We start from the raw sequence: 6,372 nt of genomic DNA, 5'->3' as shown, positions 1-6,372 counted from the left end.
GCAGGTGCTCTTGAAATGTACGCTCACTATGGCTTCTTAAAATTGCACTATAATTTTGACTGCACTCGACTGTCTCGAACAAACGGTCGCTGTTCGAAAAGTAAAAGTCGTATCCGAAAAATTCTTGAACCGTCAGCGCCCCAAGAGACGGCAGAAGCCAGCGGTGTAATTTTCATTCGGCTACTATGTCTGGCTCGTTTTTTATGGCAGTTTTAAAAACATTTTTACACAATGATTTTATGATTTTAGGCCTTTATAATGGAAATGGAGAGGCGACCTTTGGGCTCATTTGTAAGAAATCTGTGTGGCAGAGGTCAATGAGTGTGACTTTGTGTGAGAGAGGACAAAAATGCCAACGTTTTGAAGTAAAATTTGTCCAGATCAACGCAGTAGAAGAAGTAGTTTTCCTGAAAGGAAACAACCATTGTGGTGGACATCCAGAGCTTTTTCAGGGGTATTAGTTTAAACTGTTAATCATCAAGCCAAAAGTGAATAATTAAAACATCAAATGAATAGAATTAGCTCTTAAAATCACAGGAAACACGACGTGCTCTGAGTCTGAGAAACACCCCGACTGACAGATCTCAGATCGGCTTAAATTATCCACTCTGCTGGACGGATGAAATCACAAACGCACACTGCAGATATTAAATGTTTGGGGCACCTGGGGGGCTGTTCACCTGCTTCAAGGTTCTTCAAGCTGCTCAAAATAAGATAAAAGTGGGGCCCAAGTTTCATGGAGTTTTTGGGTCGATCCTGTACTCACACTTTGTGTTCTTCACGAAAAAACCGTGGACCAACTGATAAACACAGCCCACCGGCATCGTGGGTTTTTATTCGCATCTTCAGAATGTGACAAAGTCCCGGGTTGGGTTTTGGAACAGCGTTCGGCCTCAGACTCGCCGTGTGAAACCCGCCGGTGTCTTCGCCCTCTTATCAGCAGGATGAGGGAATGAAGTGCGTATTTATAACCGAGCACAAGCTCAATGAACACAAACTAATCTGACCTGAATGTCACACTCACACACACAGAAAACTGGGAGCACAATGTCGGTTTTGTTCTGTGGGAAAACTGATGAGGAAAGAAGTGAAGAAGAAGAAGAAGAAGAGGAGGGGGAGGAGGGGGGAATAACGTTGTCATGACAACGAGCAGGGGGTCCCCGATGGTCGACTTTCATTCAGAAAGTGGTGGGACCACCTTGTCCTGCAGACAGGAAACTCTGAGGCCCGAGTCTTTGTTGGCCGGCTGCACGCACACACACACGTGCACACACACACACGTGCACACACACACGTGCACGCCCTGGTGCGCACGGAGCAGAGGAAGAAGAGGAGGGACTGATGGATGCAGGTTTTATCAGTGCGGTCACGTCACGGTTTAACTCCGGCTCTCTGCTCTTTCAGCCTCTTCAGCCTCTCTGCTTTTTGTCTGTTTGCTTTTCAATCGATGAGAAACTCGAGCTCCGGACTCTTCTTTCTCTCCTCTGAACTGTCGCTTATCCGCTGAAATAAAACCCCGAGCTGCTGGTGCACGGGCTGCTGGTGCACGAGCTGCTGGTGTACGATCCCACAGCTTCCACCGGCCCATCGGGTCACCGAATGTCCCCAAACTGCGTTCACTTTGCACTCATGAAAAGAATAATTAGCTTGTCAAAAGGAAAAAATGAATGAATTGGATTATTTTATGAATAATTATGATTACAATTAATTGAATTCCAATTGGCTTCAATTGGACTTTATTAGTCTTGAGATGACATTTGTTGTATTTGGCGCTATATAGATAAAAATGAATTGAATTGAATTTAAATAAAACCAAACTCTATTGTTCGTACCTTGTGTAAGAGGAAGCAGAAATAATGACGACACATTCTTGGCAGCAACGTTACGGGTGGCGAGAGGAAAGCCTGATTTATGCCTCTTTTAACTGCCCTTGCGCTTGCGTCTTGCGTTACTGACTATAAACCAGACTTAAGAGAGTAAAGTGGAACGTAATAAATAATTAAGAAAAAAAATAAGAAACAAATAATAAGAAGTAAATAGATGGATCGGGTTATTCTGAGGTATTTGCCCAAGTAGTATTAGTTTTATACATATATACATGGATTCCCCCCCAGTTGCCTCATGGGAGATTGAGTTCACAACACGGCCAGAGAAGTTAGCCAAACTTTTACAAACTGGACCAGCTATAACTCTAACAAACTATGACACCTGCTGATTGTTCCCGAGTCGGGCGTCTTAGGCTGAAACAGAGAAATTTACACAAACCCGATTGTCGGTTAAATCATGAAAAGAATAATTAGCAACTTGAATTAAAAACAATTTAAAAGGATTCATGACTTTACAGGAAAGGGTCAGCAGAGGGTTTTAGGATCCGGATTTCACATCGACTTTAGTGTTTTTTTGACTGTTGCTTTGAGGGAACTCGTCTCGGGTCAGAGCACCTGGTGTCCTCAGCTGTTCCACAGCAGCGTGAACTCAGAGATAATTCAGACGGCGACCTTTGACCCCGTGGCACGTCATAAAGATCTGACAGATCTGACTTTCTGGAGCGGTCCTTAACTGGTTCAGGTCCTACTTAGAAGGCCGGAGTTATTTTGTTACAATTGGCAGCTATGAATCTGAGCGGGTGGCCATGACTTGTGGAGTCCCCCAGGGGTCAATTCTTGGACCTCTTCTGTTTAACTTGTATATGCTCCCTTTGGGTCAGATATTGCAGAACTTTAACATCAATTATCACAGTTATGCAGACGATACACAACTTTATGTGTCTCAGTCACCGGACGACTGCAGCCCAAGACCAAACCGAAGACCAAACTGAGATCATTCTGTTTGGGAGCAAAGAGAAGAGGGTCAGCGTTGGTAAATATCTTGAGACTCGGGACCTTACAATCACTGACCAAGTTGGTAACCTCGGAGTGTTGATAGACTCAGATCTGACTTTCAGCAGCCACATCAAAGCTGTCACCAAGGCAGCTTTTTACCACCTCAGAAACATCAACAGAATTAAAGGTTTCCTCTCCCAAACAGACCAGGAGAAACTCATCCATGCATTCATCTCCAGTAGACTCCATCACTGTAACGCTCTTTTAACTGGACTTCCCAAAAAGAGCATTAAACATCTGCAGCTCATCCAGAACGCTGCTGCTGGAGTTTTAACCCGGACTAAGAGATCTGAACACATCACAGCAGCTTTAAAATCTTTACACTGGCTTCCAGTCAGTCACAGAATAGATTTTAAAAGCCTGCTGATGGTTTACATCTGTGATCTGTTCAGAGAATATAAAGCCAGCAGAGCTCTTAGATCCAAGGACTCAGGTCAGCTGGTCCAGTCCAGAGTCCAGACTAAACATGGAGAAGCAGCATTTAGCTGTTATGCTGCAAACAAGTGGAACAAACTGCCAGTGGAGATTAAACTTTCACCAAATGGAGACATTTTTAAATCCAGGTTAAAAACATTTCTGTTCTCATGTGTCTATGCATGAAATATCTTTTAACTTATCTGGACTGTTGCTTGTTTTTAAATCCATTTAAATTATTTTATTTGTTTCTCTTTATATTCTTTTATGTTTAGGATTAATGTCTCAATGTCTTATTATGTATAGGCTTTTTAACAGTGACTGCTGAGTTCTTCTCAAATTGATTGATTTTTATTTATTTATTATTTGTTTTTATTATTATTTATTTAGTCATTTAATATTATTATTATTATTAATAATTAGTCGCAGTATTTTTATTAGAATTGTTATTATTGTTGTTGTTAATATACAATCATTGTAAATATTAATAATTTTTTAAGTTTCCCCCATTTGGGGATGAATAAAGTATTTTTCTATTCTTTCTTCTTCTATTCTATGTATTTTTAATGCTTCTTTTATTTTATCTGAAGCACTTTGAACTGTTCTGCACATGAAATGTGTTATAAATAAACTTTATAAAGGAGCAGCCGAGGCTGGAAGTTTCCTCCACGGTTCAGATGAGTCTCTTCTTTACCGTTTTCTGTCCTCAGTTTTGTTGGTTAACGCATCAAACCAATTACAGTTTTGGATGCAGTCATCCTTCATGCATCACATGACTTCAGAGTGATGGCGCCTGTTCAACAGCAAATTAACTGCTGAGCTCAGCAGCTGCTCAAGTGACAAATTAGTCTGAATGTGACCCGAAGCCCCCCCCCCCCACACATATTAACAGACATTAACGGAGGCCAAATGAACCGACCTCACAGGGAGGCTGAAGCTCTGTGGTGGTGCTGCCACCTGCTGGCTCATCCTCATAACACTGAAGGTTTTTGACAGTTTAAAGGGGGAGTTCGGTTCTTTTTTTTTTAAACCTGGACCTTATTTCTGGCATAAAACACGTTCATCTACTCACCGACAACAGTTTGGTGAAAGTTGGCGTCCTTCGGGAGATATTTAGATCACTGGAGATCGGCGTATATCCATATAACAGAGAGAACAGGGACAATACAGCCTCTGAATAATGCAGTGATACTCACTATTTTTTTCACAAGAGCCACATTGGCAGAGCAAAATCAAGGGAAGAGCCTCGACTTTCTTCATGTTGTATTTGTAGTTTGCTGTTGTAATCATAGTGAGACATTCCAGATGAGCATGGTTTTTGTGCTGCTTTTTGCCCTTTTTTAAAGGATAAGACCGGTTTTTTGACATTGGGCCCTTGATTTCACATTATAGCATGATGTTCTACTCACCCCTGCGTGTTGTTGAACATTTGGAGCTTTTCCGAAGATATTCGCGAGGCGTCTGGCTGCTCTCTTGAGATATTCGGCCATGAAACGGTTTCCTATGGGCAAGCTTATACAGGCACAAACTATGCTGTTTATAATTTATTAATTACTCTACACTAGCACTGATAACGTGGAGGTGCGTCGCTTACTTAAAAAAATCCGGGTTATTGTAATTTTGATTTTTTTTGTCGTAAAGTGGGTGTTACTGACGTCCTTGTCGTGCTACTGCCACAGGCAGCCCACAGACCTGCTGCCTATTTATTCATTCGGCTAAAATTCAAAATTAGTAACCCAGATTTTTTTAAGTAAGCGACGCACCTCCACGTTATCAGTGCTAGTGTAGAGTAATTAATAAATTATAAACAGCATAGTTTGTGCCTGTATGAGCTTGCCCATAGGAAACCGTTTCATGGCCAAATATCTCAAGAGAGCAGCCAGACGCCTCTCGAATATCTTCGGAACAGCTCCAAATGACCAACAACAAGCAGGGGTGAGTAGAACATCATGTTATAATGTGAAATCAAGGGCCCAATGTCAAAAAACCGGTCTTATCCTTTAATTAAAAACCGATCCATTGTGTCTGCATCTGGCGCTGGCTAAAGGAGCTAGCGTGCTCTGGCTAAAGGAGCTAGCGTGCTCTGGCTAAAGGAGCTAGCGTGCTCTGGCTAAAGGAGCTAGCGTGCTCTGTGGTTTAAGTGGGCTGCGTTGCCAGGTTTAACAGAGCCCCCTTTAGGAAACACCATAACGCCTTAATTAATACTTAATAAAAATACTTAATACTGTGCAGTATTCGCTGTATGTTATTTAAAAAAAATTATTGTTATTGTTACCATATTGTTATAAGCTACTGTGCGAGTGCGAGCCACCAATTAGAGCTTGAGGAGCCGCGCAATGAGTATCTCTGGAATAAGGCATTATCTGTCTTTATTTCACCAATACTTTGCGACCAATGAATGAATGAATGAACGCGTACTATTGCACTGTTAGCTCAGAGCTGCCCTGTTGTTGTTATCCTGGGCTATCGGGGGCTGATAGGAAGCTTTCTACAGATGCGTCTACTGGGATGATGTCATTGACGCGCGCCGCTGTGGCACAGCTCATTCACTCCGGTAAGGACGTCCATCGTACTCAAAGTCGTTGTTAAAGGGACAGTTCGCCTCTTCTGACATGAAGCTGTGTAACATCCCATATCAGCAGCATCATTTCTGAACATCTTCTTACCCCCTGCTGCGTCCTGTGAGCAGAGTTCCAGCCTCGTTTTGGTGTTGATGAAGGTAGTCCGGCTAGTTGGCTGGGGTTTAAAAAATAAAGCGTTTTGCTTCTCAGAACAATATGCGTTCAAAAGAAAACGGTGTCACAAAATGATTTGGAGCCGATCATTCTGCATTTGTGTCTTGGCGTCTAGACTATTGTAATAGTTTGTTTTCATGTCTGAACAAGGAGCCGATGCTCCCAGGCTTTGGAACCATCTTCCTCTCTGCGTTCGATGGAGTCTGTTGACGCCTTCAAAAGGCAACTTAAGACCTATTTATTGGTTCAGCTTTTTGCTGAGTTGCCTTTTAACTTCCTAACTGTGTGTTTCTGTTGTAACTGTGAAACGCTTTGTGACCCTGCTCTGTGTACAAATAAAG

The sequence above is a fragment of the Odontesthes bonariensis genome, chromosome 10, assembly GCF_027942865.1.
Source record: "Odontesthes bonariensis isolate fOdoBon6 chromosome 10, fOdoBon6.hap1, whole genome shotgun sequence".
Classification (NCBI taxonomy): Eukaryota; Metazoa; Chordata; class Actinopteri; order Atheriniformes; family Atherinopsidae; genus Odontesthes; species Odontesthes bonariensis.
This window is presented reverse-complemented; position numbering follows the sequence as displayed.